Raw genomic sequence first — 15,524 nt, 5'->3', positions numbered from 1 at the left:
AAGACTGTGATGAAACACATTCTTAATGATGTTGACAGAGTGCTCATTAGTAGGAGAATTTCTTTATTTTCTTCCTTTTTTTTAAGATTTTGATTTAGGATACTTGGTTTGCTGGCTCGTATACAGAACAGCTTGGCCAACATTACAACCGAATAAAACTTCTCCTGCTGATTTATTCAGCAGCATTGTTATTTAAAGCCATCTCTGCCAGTCTTTAGTTAGAAGTTATAGCCCACATATGGGCATAAAAAGAACAAAAATTGTAATTTCGGAAGACAATTAATGGTTAGTGAAACAAATTTGTTCAAGCTTATTATAGACATTTTGAGAACAAGAGAGGCTAAAAGCAGCCATGTGATCCACAACCTTATTATTATGCAGGTGTTGCAGTTGTTGTCCATCATGATCGCTCTTAGTTTAGCATGCTAGCATGCTACTGCTTGCTGAACTAATCTTAAAGGGGAAATAAGTAGTTTATAGTGCCATCTAGAGTAGAGGCTGAAATTTACAACAAAGACCTGCTGCTCTGCTCACCCCCTCCCTTCCCTGAGCGCTACGGTATCCTCAGCTGGTCAAATGTCGTCCTCGTCGTCTTTCTCCGTGTCAGCAGATGAGGTTCGTGAGGTGAGGGAGAGGGCGGAGCTACCGCGGCCGTAGCAGACGAAGCGGAGAGAGTGGAGGCGGGACTTCCGCTACAAGTAAAGAGACGCTTGATTTGTTCTCTCGCGTTTGTCCTTACAGGCTCCGGTAGAAACATGGCGTCTCGCTGCTAACAGTGGCTATGCAACCGCGGTCCGCGACCATGTTATTTTACATGACTTTTTGAAACACTACGAAAATGAAACAAAAACTATTATACAGCGACTAGACAATGCAGGAGCACATAATATGTATAAAAAAGTGGATTTTGGGTTATATAAACCCATAAATACTACATATTGTACCTTTAAGATGCAGCATCCCTGCGATTTAATTGCAATTCACTATTTGGAAATATGAAATATTTCTGAGTGATCGTACATCCTAGAACTATGCTGCTATTATGGCAAAAACAAAATAAAAATGTATAATGAAGATGTGGAAATTGTAGGAAACAAGAATCGTCAATTTCTCACGTTGACCATGCAAGAGTGTGTGTGTGTGTGTCGTTTATTCCAGCAGCAGAAAATAACTGACACTGAGGGAGCCTTGGGGGGTGGGGGTGCTGTTGGCGGTTGACCCCGTTGCCACATCTGAGGGAGCTGGCTTGAAATGGTCTACCGAAGCTCATTACCATTTTCTGGCAATGTCCACAACAAAATGTTTGTCCCCTCTCTCCAAAACACGGAAAGGGCCCTCATAGGGGTGGTCGCAGGGGTCCGCTGTGGCTAATGTGGTGGATGTAGTCAGTCAACTGAAGCCCAGCGGGTAAGTGAGACTGAGGGAAGTGGGAACAGGTGCAGAAAGCATGGACCACTGATGGGTTGCAGACCAAGGAACCGTGGAGCTGGGGCTGACGAAATCCTGTGGTGTCTGCAGTGGAATTGGAATTGAGGTCTTCCTTCGGTGCAGTTCTAAAGCCCAGCGTAACCCACGGGAGACTGTCGACCCAGTTGCTGTCTTTGAGGCTGGCATTCTGAGCAGCTTTCACTGACCAATGTGGAAACGCGGTGGAGCTTAACCCCATAATGTTCTCTGCAGATATAAACTGTATGCCCCAGTCAGAGGATATATCTGAAGGGGTGCTGAAATGAGCGATCCAAGTGCCAATAAATGCCCGTATCACCTCTACGTATGCCCCCGAATGTCAGTGGTACGGCTTAAGGCCAACGCGCGGACCCGTCCACCATGGTCCACAGGTATGCGAAGCTGTAAGAGGAGGTGGAAACACCTTTTTGTGACCTGCAACTGCTACAAAGGGGCGTTGGTATGGTGTTGGTGGTGCAACTTAGCCCGTTGGCACTCAATACAAGTATCACAAGGTGACTTGTTTGTTCCATCAATAGAAAAACAACTGATAATCCAGATGGCTCCATCCATTGCAATAAAAAAGCTATACTGTTATGTCATTTAACATTCTAGTCAATGAAAGGGACCATGACCACTAGACAACCATATGTACATCACAACTGTGAGTACTGACCATTATATCCTCTGAATACAACCCTTATACTCACTTAAACCACACATGAATTAAATACACAACAATCACTTCAAAGAATCTGTTTGTACATAATAATTTGGTAATTTAATACACTGAAATGCAACTAAAGTGCTCACATGAAAATGGAATTTTATGAATGCACCCTGATCTAAGCACTGCTCAGGCTTACCTTTGACCGTAGATTTTGTTTTTGTTTGCCTTTCCTCAGCTCATGTTTGATTCATTTTTTCAAACTTTGACTTCTACCACCCAGGCATGGGTACAGATACTCTGGTGTATTCGGGGGGGGGGGGTTAAGAAGAAACCAGCCATTAATCTATCACTTTCGAGACGCGTCCTTTGTGTATCAGAGGGGCCAGCGTGTTGCCACAACACACGCACGTCTACACGTACACACACACACACAAATCCCTGTGGTACTTTAGAGAGGTAACCTTCCATGAGCCCAGCAGTTAGTAATGTGTGTTATTGTTCCAGAGAGAGACAGGGGGCTCCCCTGGTACCCCCGTCTGAATAGCCTCCTTAGGTTTACAGCAGGTTGCCGCTCTCCTCTGAGCCTGTGTGATTAATGGTTTACCACCATAAATCTAGGTCACCAATGACAGCATTATTATAACATTATAGGGAAAAGATTGTCGTCATTTATTCTAAGTAAATGAGCTGTCTGTCAGGGAATATTGAGCTTGTGAACAGTAGTAGACCAATCACGCATTGTCAGGTTATTACAATAGCTCTTTAAGCAACGCTCAATTACGCCCATGTGATAAGGTAAAAAACAAGTGAGTGCCCTGTTTGTCTGTCGGATTATTCAGCTGAGACTTTCTGTGTTGTCTCACGTTTAGTTAAATATTTTTCTTCCACTATAACTCTACTGCAGTGATGAGCTTGGAAATGTGCTATTTAAAATATGGTTCTTCTAAAGCATATTTTACATAATTAACAAATGTGAAAAGTATTTAGTTAGGCTTAATATAACAAGATAAAAGAGTGACCTCTAGACCTGGTTCAAATCTACTTGTCAATGAAAAAAAAGAGTGTTACTATATAATGAAGATTTATTTTATTTTTACACACAGGCTTAGAAGATTATGAAACTAAAGATGCTCAACTGATTCAGAATAATACATTTGATATTCCAGTCAGCTAAGCTCCACCATTTAAGTAAATAGACATACGGGCTGGTGTCAGTGGTTCGCAAATGCAATCATGTGCCACAGAGACTCAGGATTCTGCTGGTTTCCCTTCTTGCCAACGTCCAACACCATAGCAGCTGATTTCACCGATTAACGTTTCAAAATGGGTCATGAAGAAAAATACAGCTTTCAGAGCAATATGTGTACATTTCCTGTCCATTACAATAACATAAACATGTCCAGTTGAGAGGATTTAGGGAGGTCCATTGGTCGAAAAATGCCATAGACATCCACTTTTATGTTTTATTTCCCAAAGAGAAACAAACAGTGTCTCTATAGGGCCTTCTTAGATCGTTATGTTATCCAAAGATTATCATAAAGGTTCTCCTGCAGAACACAAGGCACAGCCAGGATGTGGCAAGAGGGAGGTATTAAGTGGGTTACATTCATTCATTCACGTGGGACTCCCAGCTGACATAGGGCAAAGGGGCTAAAAGCAGGGTACACCCTGGACAGGTGACCAGTCCATCACAGGGCAAACACACAGAGAAAAATGGTCCGTTCAATGTCACGCTCACACCTACAATCAATTCAGTGTCCAGTTAACCTTACCTGCATGTTTTTGGACTGTGGGAAGTACACAGAAAAAAAAGGCCCCGAGTTGACCCGGGACCGAATCTGAGACCTTCCTGCTGTGAGGTAAACAACACTAGCCTTTGCTTCCATGGGATCTAAGAAAAACAGCAACTGTGAAGCAGTGGAAAAATATTTAGGGAGCAAGTAAAACTTAAATTCTTGTGTTGGAAATAAGAAAAATAGCGAAGTGTAAGGATATTAGAAATTTTGACAAAGACCAAACTGTGATAGATAGACACAGTGCTTGGTGAACCTACTGTGGCATACATTACCGAAAAAGTAAACTGATAGAAAACTGTCAGAACACATACCACAGCTTCCACAGCAGCTGCTGATCGAGTGATACATGCTCATGAGCTTCACTGCAAGTTCCCAAGACTGTCGAGGCTGACTGTGAGGAACAGGCTCCTACATATGGTCCAGAAATTGAACATGTAATGCATATAGACGTCTCATTTACATATTAATGGAGCCCTGCGGCAGTCACAGCAACGGGGCCTGAGAAAGTCCCAAGGTGATGTTTAACCCTCCCATGATCAAAAAGGGTTCAGGTTGGTCATGCTCTGGATAAAGCTGGTGTTGTGTTTGTCTGCCTGTCAGTCTGTCAGCAGGGTTTTTGAAAAACAAATGAAACCAAAGGAGGAACACTGAATCCTGGAGCAGTTACAGATAAATGGGGGGCCAGAGCGTTCAGCCGATCTGCCCCCCGCCTCTGGAACTCCCTCCCCCCCGGCATCAGGAACATTGTTTCATTTGCCATCTTCAAATCCCACCTGAAAACCCACCTTTTTAAACAGGCCTACTCCCTCTGACTCTCTAACTCTCTACCCGTTGCTCTTACCTTTTGTTATTTACTTTTTTTGTTGTTGTACGGCGACCTTGAGTGTCTTGAAAGGCGCCTTAAATATAATGCATTATTATTATTATTATTATAAACAGGCAGATCCAGGAACCTTTATATGAACATGGCAAGATACAGCATTAGATACAACCATGTTGTGTTGCTAAGGACAAATGCTTTCAATGAACCATCCATGCTGAATTCCACATACGCACATTTTGGGGTGCTATAACTCAAATCCGCTTTGAGGACTCTCATCTTGACAGAAAGAACGGTCTCAGAACATAAAGGTCTCCTTTATTCCTGATCTTACAACCTCCATCACCTCTCTTGCCCTCCTGCAGTGAAAGATTCATGCGGTCTCTGACCTCAGGCCACACTGACCAACAAATTATTTTGGAAGTTAAAAGGTCAGGACACATTTTGCCCCTCCTCTCTCTCTGACCTGCAGGGTGTCTGTCACTTCTGCTTACGTCCATTTTGAAGGAAATCTGCCCGCAGAAAGCATGTGTCATTGTCCTCTGTTTAAAAATAACAACCAGTGACCCAAACGGTCACATGAACAGGGTCGTGTTAAGTTTGAACCAAGGCAGCGACTCATCACCTGTACATTAATGGGGGAATCCATCCTCAAGCAAAACTCTTTTGCGTAGTTTGTCAGAGAGACTTTTCTCCCTTCAGTTGTTCATAGCAAGTCCTGCATGTTCTCTAGGTCTTCTTCCTTTAGTCCGGTTTAACAATGTAATGTAATTATGTATGCTATTATATTAATTATACTTCTTGGTAGAGCTGAAAGAACTCGATTACTAAATTAATTGTCAACTATTTTCATAATCTGTCAATCGGTTTGAAGCTTTTTTCACGAATAACACAAGATTTCTGATTGTTTTAGCTTCTTAAATGTGACATTTTATGGACCAAACGATTCATCGAGAAAATAATCAATACATTCATCGATTGTGGAAATAATCGTTAAGTTGCAGCTCTACCTCTTGGATTCAAGCAGGTTTGTCCATGGTTTCCTTGGTGGCCCCACCCGTGTTTACCCACTTCAATCCATGCCCACTTCGTACCTTTTCCAGGCTACCTGGGTACTAAGTAGGTACGAAGTGGGCATGTAGGTCAAATATGGTTTCAATAACATGTGCCCTATATGGGGAAATGGACAAACAGGTGCGGCCACCATGGAAACTATGGACAAACTCGCTTGGGACCAATATTGTCAGCCCCAATATAACCCTTATGGACATGCTGGCTGGGAGAGATTACCTTGGAGTTTCTGTTGATCATGTTTACCTACTGACCTATGGGTTTGTTGCTAATGCCCTTTAAATGTGTACGACTTGACGACTGTGGACATTTGGAGCACACATTTTTGTTCCTTCTCACCTACTTGTTCAAAGGTTTAACGCCAAGTGTTTACTTAATACAAATTGGATCCATCACTAGGAAACGGGGAAAGGAAACACCACCAACGAAAGATCAATGGATAACAATTGTGGAAGATATATTTTTGATGGAAAAACTGACACATATTGAGGCTACAGGGAGCACAACTGGACCGAAATGGGAGAAATGGACCCAATACAGGACTCTAAACGCTGACACGGGAATGGAGTAATAATTGAAAGATACACCGTTTTACAGGACTGGATGGATAACGTGTACTTCCTGGGCAACCATAGGTTCAGTTTGCATGTATTTGTTTTAAATGTTGGAAAAAAATTCAATAAAATACTTCTAGTTGTATCAGTAAGGACATCGTTTCTTTGCCTTCATGCTAAAAAAAAAAAACCAAATAAAGGTCCAGATTCACACTAATTTGAGTGCATCACTAATGTAGGATGTAATGTAACGTACACGTGTTCAAAATCACTGATTAATAGTCTCAAATCCACCGCCCGCCCCATTGTCATGAGAAACAGTCAACATGGTTAATGTTCAAGCGCTGAACCACATAACACACACACACGGGGAGCCGTTTCTGGATGACAGCCGCATTGTTTAGGTGAAATAAAGCCATAAATGGTGATAATAACTTATCTGGGCCACACAACAAAACATTATCAATCAAACTGTCACTCTGTGGAACAAAGATGAATTTGACTGCACAGCCAGGCTCACTGAGGAGCTCGGAGGAGGTAACAGGAAGTGTGTGTATGTGTTTGGACGTCTCAACCATGTCCGATCAGATTAAGAAGCTGAAATTATAATAAAATATGGTGTGCTGTTCATTTGTCCACATAGTTTTGACCATATAATGTGTATTTATTTATTATGTTGGCTATAATTATGTTTAGTTTTAAGTAGCTTTATCGACAAGTTTCTGAATATTTGGATTACGGAAGATGATCTGATCTGAGGGAGCAGATGAGGTGTTGTCATGTCACTGGATGTTCCTCAACATGACGCTACAAGGGAAAAATTGTGGTGAAATACAATAAAACAATATCAAATAACATGTGATTATTATGATAAATGGTCTTTACTGTAGGTCTCAAAGCTGCTTTACACTACTTTTTCACCCATTCACTCACACATTCAGAAACATCTATGTGTAAATCGTCCTCCATCTCACACCAATGATACACAATCATACTCTAACCCTAACCCAGGGATGGAACCTACGACCATACGACCTACTACCATTGATCAAATATATTTGTTGTTGTTGTAAAGCTGAACCCAACACAAAATAGGGGGCTGTTTGGGCTATTATTTACTTTTTTCATTGCATTTCAACAGTCCTCATGTCACCTTGTCTCTACATAAACATTTTATACAATTGGCAATTAAAAAGAATTCTTATTATCTATAAATTATTCTTAACCATCAGAAGAAAGAGGTTTTTTTTATGAGAGAAAATTAAGCGACCCTCCAAAATAAAATGCCTTCACAATAGTCATTACATTGTCTTTGCAAAAATAAAATTCATATGTAAAAGAAAAACAAAGACGGACCGTTCGTGTCTCCTCTCTTTGGCAAGTCTTAAAATGTCAATAACATCATTGTGACAATTATCTGCCAATTTACAGCATTTGTCACAGTGCTCTGACAAAATGCCTTTTTTTTTTTTTTATGCAAAGAAAAACAGACACACGGAAAATCTCGTTTTCTCCCTTCCTTTGCCCTCTCCCCGTCCTCCCCCTCCCCCTCCCATTCCTCTCCTTTCCAAAACGCCACTGTAATGAATTGGCATGAATGACAAGAAGACAGTGTAGTGAGAAGCCTTTTTCTTGTCTCCATTAGCAGGTCCTGTGTTTCCAGAGAGCATCAAAGAGAGAGGAGCAGGAGAACGGGCGGGGGGGGGGGGTGCAGGTTGTAAAGCTTCAAGCTGCACACAGAGATAAAGACCAGACATATCTGTGTGTGTGTGTGTGTGTGTGCGTGTGTGTGTGTGTGTGTGTGTGAGAGAGAGAGATGGTGGGGGGGGGGGGGGGGGGGTATTGGACTGACTTTGACTGGCTCTGCTCCATTGTGACAGCAGCTCCTAAGAAGCTGCACACTGCCACATGATGGACAGGGGTAGGAATTGCACAGATAACATCTGCGACACCTACCCCCCCTCCTCCTCCCGCTCTCTCTCTCTCTCTCTCTCTTTCTATAACCCCCTCTCTCTTTCTGTCGTCTCAGAGCATCGTGTCTGTGTGATAATGTATTTTAGCCCCAGGACGCAGAAGCTTTTGCAAATTTGTGTGACTTGAAAAACATGCAGTATGTACACCGAAGGTCGCTGGCCCTTAAAATTGTGCAATTATATACATTTGATGCGTTCTCTGTATGGGTGGAGGGGGTGAGGGTGTAAAGTTAAACTGTGTGTGTTGTGGGGGGGGAAAAATGGAGGACAAAATACAATGTAAAGGGACAAATGGCACAAAGGGGGAAGGCGCAATACAGTGTGAGGAATAAGGAAATGACTGGTTGAAGAAGAGGAACAGACATTCATCTTCTACTGCTTTATCCTCCACGTGAGGGTTGTGGAGGGAGGGGGACGTGCTGGTGCCAATCCCAGCTGACAAAGGGCAAAAGGCAGGGTACACCCTGGACATGTCGCCAGTCCATCACAGGTGCCACACTGAGACAAACAGCCATCTACTTAATTCAGTCCAATTTTCCTAATCCAAAAAATCTGCACACTTTTGGACTGTGGAGGAAGAAAACCCACGTACACACACAGGCAGAACGTGCAAACTCCATACCCGGGTCTTCTTCTTCTTCTTCTAACCACTACATCAACACAGACGAAAGAAAAGAAATATCTAAAATGAAGATTGAGACGAAAATACACATTACCATTCAACCCTGTTTAATAGATTTCTACTGTGCTTTAGTTGGAATGTACCCCCTGCTAAATTGTGCCATGCCTGACCCTCCCCATCATCGTCATCATCGAAATATAGTTTTCTTAATGTAGTAGGTTGAATGTATTTTATTTTTTTTTAAAGGGGAAATAAGTAGTTTATAGTGCTATCTAGAGGAGAGGCTGAAATTTACAACAAAGACCTGCTGCTCTGCTCACCCCCTCCCTTCCCCGAACGCTACGGTGTCCTCAGCCGGTCAAATGTCGTCCTCGTCGTCTTTCTCCGTGTCAGCAGATGAGGTTCGTGAGGCGAGGGAGAGGGCGGAGCTACCGCGGCCGTAGCAGACGAAGCGGAGAGAGAGGAGGCGGGACTTCCGCTACAAGTAAAGAGACGCTTGTTTTGTTCTCTCGCGTTTGTCCTTACAGGCTCCGGTAGAAACATGGCGTCTCGCTGCTAACAGTGGCTATGCAACCGCGGCCCGCGACCATGTTATTGTACATGACTTTTTGAAACACTACGAAAATGAAACAAAAACTATTATACAGCGACTAGACAATGCAGGAGCACATAATATGTATAAAAAAGTGGATTTTGGGTTATATAAACCCATAAATACTACACAGTGTCCCTTTAAATGGTACCAGTCAACACCTTTGGAGGGCAGTTATCAACAGTACTGATGTTGGGTTCCATGGTCTACAGAAGCATATTTATGAATAACCTATAATTATTATACCTTGATTGATAATTAAATACCTGATTACTAATGTATTACTAACCTAACAAACATTAAAATATATATATATATATATATATATCAGAAAAATATGCCTGGAAGATAAAGCTGACGCTGCGTGATTACTTTCCCCAAATTACAGCTATATCTTACTAATATGATGCAAGTCAAAAAAATCATTAACGCCATTCACTACGACGCTATCTCCCAGTGTCATTTCACTGTGTCATCACGCCTTACCCTCCAGAGACTCATCATTATGGCTTTAACTGCAGGATAATACTGAGCTCACAACTGCTGACCTTTTGCTTGGAAACACATTATAGCTTCTGTGCAATCGTGTGCCAGTGACACGCGAGCGACAAATATCATCACCAAATCAGGACTTTGTGATTGGATGTTAACATGCACAACAGCACACACACACACACACACAAAAAGACGTTTCGTGTCATTATTAAACGAATTATTTGAATTGTCCTTAAAAACCATTGTTGAGTGCGTGTTCTTGTATTTGCTTTGTGGGGACAAAATAAAATGTAAACCACACAGAGTGAGGACATCTTGGGAAAGTAAGGACATTTTGGCTGGTTTTAGGGTAGTTAGAGGGTCAGGGTTAGATATTTAGTTGTGATAGTTAAGGTGAGGCTAAGGGTCTAGGAAATGCATAATGTCTATTATGAGCGTCCTCACAAGCGTGCGTGTGTGTGTGTGTGTAATGGGGCCTGCGGGGGTCCTACTGTGTGCATTCATTGGCATGTGTCGGATGAGCAATGTGTGTGTGAAATGCATGGCTGTGTGTAGTAATTTGTATGCACGCCTGTCCGCCTGTTGTGTGTCTTTGTGTGTCCGTATAATGTGTGTCTGCGAGGGCCAGGCTTTTGTCTGTGTGTGTGTGGTGCATTATTCTTCATTAGAAACAGATGAGTGACTCTGTCTATTCCAGGACTGCCCCCTGGGTTCAAGTCAATCCACCACCCAGGCACCTTCACCTGCACACACACACACACACACACACACACACACCCCCCCACACACAAACACACACACATTCGAATTGAGCAGTAAACACTAAGTATTGATGTTTTTGGAGTTGCATCGCAGCGTAACCTGACAGTTTCATCTCAGAGTAATAATAACGGACATGAATGTTTCACTGATTTATTTCACTTTCACATAATTCTATCTCTTATCAAAAGAATATCAGAATGAAAACTTGATTAAACGGCCAAGAAATAGTGTGCGTAATAAGATCTATATAAGTAATTAAAGTTTGGCCATTATCTTGGGTTTTGGTCATATTTTAATCTAATCTCCAGCACGTTTAGTCTTTTAATTAGCTTTAATCAGACAGGCTATAGAAAATAATGTACAAAACACAGACTTTTTATTCACATAAATAAACATAAATCCTTATTTTAATGTTATATACCACCTTTTTTTTTTTTCCAATATTAAGTCAGCCTGCACCTTTCATGCAGACAAGATTTTCCAGGGGTGTAATTAGAGGAATATGGATGATGCTTCAGGATGAATAGACTTCCTGGTCTTTAAGGATTTGACTGAATATAGCCTGCCTCCACTTTGCTGGCTATTTGCTGGGATGGAATAATCCAGCATGTTAACACCTCTCTATTTCTGCTTAGGCAAGGGAGGATAAAGCTTTTGGTTTGTGAGGGATTTTTTTTTTATTTTTTCCCAGAGTAAACATTTTTCATCTGTAAAAAACGATTTCTACAAATGTTCACCATCATATCTCTTGTGCATAAAAGACAACAGTTTGATTTGACTCGTGTAGCCTCCGCTCTATTGCCATATAAGCAGCGCTGTGGATTGAAAGGCAGACAAAGAGTGCACAGCGATAGCAGATTACATAAGTCCTTCACCTCACATGCCTGACTATGTGACTGCAAAAAGCCCAAGAGACCGAGAGATGGAGGAAGGCAGCACGGGAGGGAAGGAGGTGGGGGCAACCGGAGGAAATTGGAGAAAATTAAGAGGAAGAGGGGAGAGGAGAGGGATTTGAGAGAGAGAGAGAGGGAGGATGAGCGAGTGAGAGAGAGAGAGAGGCTGATGAGAGGTTTATAAAAAGGAAAGTGAAGATGATGTAGAGGGCGTATGAAGTGGGCCTGTCATTCTAGTTAATGCCAGTCACCTCGCCTCAATGACGGCAAAAAGACTGCCGCTGGAGAGGACTCTGATATGCGCTCTGACAAAAGCTCTTATCAGAGGCAGCACATCTTTATAAAAAAAAAAAAAAAAAAAAAAAAACGCTGACAGGCCGACAAAATGTTGAAATCAAGTCCAGAGAAAGAGGCAGATTGAAGATCTTACTCTGTGAGTGTGTGGCTGATACAATGTGTGTGTGTGTGTGTGTGTGTGTGTGTGTGTGTGTGTGTGTGTGTGTGTGTGTGTGTGTGTGTGTGTGTGTGTGTGTGTGTGTGTGTGTGTGTGTGTGTGTGTGTGTGTGTGTGTGTGTGTTTTTTACTCCTTTTGAAAACTGCTGCATTCATCGCGAACACTTTAATTAAAAAACACAATTAATTAAGATGCAATGAAATATAGTTTCCACAATATATTTTATAAATATGTCATAAATAAATAATGAAAGTAGGTGCTTCAATGACATGTAAAGGTCCAGTGTGTAAATAATTATATTGATGTTAGGAGTGGGTCTTCTCTGTGAAGGTCGCTATGTTGGACCAACATGTTTTACACATATATATATATATATATACATATACATATACATATATATATATATATATATATATACATATATATATATATGTATATATATATATACATATATATATATATATATATATATATATATATACATATATATATATATACATATATATATATATACATATATATATATATATATATATATATATATATATATATATATATATATATATATATATGTAAAAAATTAAATAAAAACAAACTTCAGAAAAATGCTTGATTGTGATAATACTTATGAGGTCATAGATGTACAAACAGTCCATTTATCCCACTTTTCTCAACACTGAATCCTTCAACTGTTCCATAACAATATACTTCATTCACGTTTTTCCAGTCTGGCTTATACAACTCTTTCTCATGAGTGCTTTTTAACAAGCTGCTAACAAGATCTTCAGTAAACGTCTGTCCTCGTTGAACATTCCCTAGTCATATTGCCAAAATACAGTAATATACACGACCTAGATATGCAGAACACACTAAGAAATCAAAGTACGAGACTGTACCTAAAAAGGTACAAATGCTTTGTCGCTCCAGTTGTACCCTATCAGGGTACAAGCACTGTAGCTAGAATCTAATTAAATTCTTGCAACAATATAATCTCCACGCACGTGATGATAACGCTCTTAACTGTTGTGTTGGACCAACATGTTTTTAATGAACAAACTAAACTAAATCTTTTAAAGTTTATATTATAAGTGAAGGCTATATCAGGCTCTCGTACATGCAGCCGATTCCATTTTTGTCACCAGAAACAACAAGAAAAACTATAGACAAACACTTTTCACTGTCCCTCAAATGTATCTTAATTCAGAGAAACTAATGCTGTTGCTAATATTCTGCACCATTTATTTTAAAGAGAAACAACAGCTACTTCAGTGCACTTTTTTTTTTTTTTTTACAGTTTTTAGAGAGAATGAGCAAAATATTTGAATTTCAAAGTGAGAGATATGACTGATTTTGTTCAGGTACAGTTCTTTTATTATTTTTATGCAACATTTTATAGGCCTTTCATACATAAGGCGCTGGTTTTAAATGTTAAATTTGGTTTAAGAATGTGGCCCAGTTGAGTTTGGAATGGAATAGCCCTGTCCTACATGCTAGGTAGGGAAGTGAAAGTGTTTTAAAGGGTGCTTCTTTTTTTGTTTTGTTTTGTTTTGTTTTGTTTTGTTTTGTTTTGTTTTGTTACCATGTGCTCTTGTTAAAACTTGACTGAATATATCGCCCAAGCGGTGGAATATCAACGCAAGCACTGTAGCTAAAAGTATTCCTCTCACGTGGGTTATTTAACAGCTCGAGTGTTAGTATAGAAGCTTGTGAAAAAATAAATCATGAAAATACTATATTTAGTTTTACATATAAACAGTTTGGATGACTTGGTCGGACTTTGATTCATGATGTGCACGTCGCCACGTTCAGATGTTTGAAGAGCCAAACGATGAGTCGCTGTAAGAGATGCATCAACTCGTGTTTAAACAATGTTCTACAGTAACAAAGACATCAGTTTTTTACATTAATGTGTGAGCGATGATTATCTTACAATGATATAGCACAACATTTACAGTTTTATTTTGGAACACATGTCGGCGTTAATGTATTCAGTTCTACACTTTTACTCGTGATAAGAGTAGTTTTAAAGTGTGATAACAGTCACTGAAGTAAAGGCTTTAAGAGCTTTCTATCGAGGAGATGAAATATCTCAGAAATATATATATTATAAGCACTCGTATCTCAAATAAAGTGAAAGAACTGGATAGATGAAGAGCAGCTGTGCTGGAAGAGGTGAAGTAGTGACTGCATTTGCAAGTAAAAGAGAGAATGAGGGAGGAATATAAGTGCAGGATGGAGTGGGAGCAGGGAAAGGGAGGATGGAAGAGGTCAAGGTCAACCAGTAAATATTGTATAATGTAGAGGGCGTTGCATCGTCTGAGTGTAATGACTGGCATCCTTCGGTCGCCTTTATCGTTACCGTTTGTTTACGGAGGCTGAATGAAAGGTGGCGAAGTCGACTCCGAGCGCCAAACAGCAGAGCTAATCCCACATGAGAAGCGAGATAAGCCGGAGATTTTTCCCTCCTCGTCTTATCTTCGCAAACACTGATCTGCTGGTGAGTGGAGTGGTGGCCTTCACTTTTTTAACAGGCTTTAGAGAAGGTTGTTCACGTTGCAAACACTGGAGGAGGAGCTGTGATCAGAGAAGTAAGACTGTAAAATTTACAGTCTTACTTCTTAATGCTTAATGTCTCTGGCTGCAGAATAATAGCTGAGCATTTACAAACCTGACCAGCAGATGTCACTGTTGACCAGCAAAACAGAGACGTGGTTTATACCATATGGCAAGGAAACCACAAAAGGATAATGTAATTCTCTCTAATAGAAAACACTCAATAGTGCAGCTAATAATATTGATTGATTTATTAATATATGTATATATATAATAACTAACTGTGGCCAAAGAAGGATAAATGACAAGTGGTTTGTTTCTTTCACTATAATCTGTAATTTTTCCTGTCAGTAAAGATTGACCTTAATTACATTGCATTAGATTACGTACGTACAAATCAGAGTACACGCGTTTCATTATACGTGCGTGGACCACACACAATAAATCATATTGCTGTAACCCCGGTTTCACCAGAGCAAACTCATATTATCGTGGCTCAAGAGCAACAGGCCAAGAGGAAAGTCCAGTAAAAGTCGTTATCTCCACAGTTCTTCTTCTTTAAGTGTCCTCTAATGGCTGCATAAGGATATAGATATATTGTATTATATGTATACATATATGTATAATCCTAGATGTTTTGGCCACAGAGCAGCTTCTCACTCAGCTAAACCTCAGATGGTATTTGTTGAAAGCTGGGATATTCCCAGGAGGGTCCAGGTGTCCGATATAAGGACATCTCCTCCTGCTCTTCATGTTAGATTACCATTTCCTCTCCACCATCCGTCCCCTCTGAAACACAAGACTCTTGGTCCTTTTCTCCAAA

This window comes from Microchirus variegatus (genome assembly GCF_963457635.1).
Source record: "Microchirus variegatus genome assembly, chromosome: 7".
In the NCBI taxonomy this organism is placed as follows: domain Eukaryota; kingdom Metazoa; phylum Chordata; class Actinopteri; order Pleuronectiformes; family Soleidae; genus Microchirus; species Microchirus variegatus.
Note: the sequence above shows the minus strand (reverse complement) of the source record.